Source organism: Silurus meridionalis, chromosome 2 (assembly GCF_014805685.1).
Source record: "Silurus meridionalis isolate SWU-2019-XX chromosome 2, ASM1480568v1, whole genome shotgun sequence".
Taxonomy (NCBI): Eukaryota; Metazoa; Chordata; class Actinopteri; order Siluriformes; family Siluridae; genus Silurus; species Silurus meridionalis.
In genome coordinates, this window is record NC_060885.1 from 208,481 (window position 1) to 209,506 (window position 1,026).

The window sequence follows — 1,026 nt, forward strand, 5'->3', positions numbered from 1 at the left end:
ATCCATATCCTTCTCTTCCGTCACCCTCTCTCTCTCTCTCTCTCTCTCTCTCTCTCTCTCTCTCTTCGGTCGAGTTAAACATGCTCCTGAGGCTCCAGTGACCAGTGTTCCTGCCCTCTCCTCCTTGGATCTTCACACTTCTGTGCAGCTCGGGACGGTCTCTTAATTCGGAGTAGAACGGGTGCTTTGAGGACGGATTGGACTGTAGTTGGTGTCGGCGGTCTGCTGCACTGACTCGGGAGTGCAGTTTGCTTCTGATCATCATCACTGTACCCCACAACATTGTATATCTGCTTCAAATGGACATTTGGTGCAACCCAGATGAGGATGGGTTCCCTCTTGAGTCTGGTTCCTCTCAAGGTTTCTTCCTTCATCTCGGGGAGTTTTTCCTTGCCACAGTTGCTCATCAGGGACAAACATACTTACAAAGAACATATTTATGTTTAATCACCACATTATCTGTGTAAAGCTGCTTTGAGACAATGTTCATTGTTAAAAGCGCTATACAAATAAAAATGAATTGAATTGAATTGAATTTTTGGCGCTGCATCTTCCCCAGGGTGTGCCAACTTCGGCCTTAAGTATTTAGCGCAACAACACAAGGCTAACTACCCTTTAGCCTCAGAGTTTGTAGAGAAAAACTTCTATGTGGATGATGGATTAACCAGTGTTCCAACAGTGCAGGAAGCTAAAGACCTTCCTCGAGGAGGTGGTAGCTCAGTGGTTAAGGCATTGGGCTTTGGATCAGAAGATCACAGGTTTAAATCCCACCGCCACCAAGCTGCCACTGCTGGGCCCTTGAGCAAAGCCCTAAAACCCTCCCCCGCTCAGTTGTAAGTCGCTCTGGATAAGGGCGTCTGCCAAATGCCGTAAATGTAAGACCTGATTCTCCAGACTCAACAATTGTGCGAAGTTGCAGGCCTACATCTGCACAAGTTCAATTCAAAACAAATTGACGTCCTCTCTTGTGTAGCTCCCTCAGAAAGGGCAGTATCCACCAATTATTTTAATCTCCACCTAGATGTG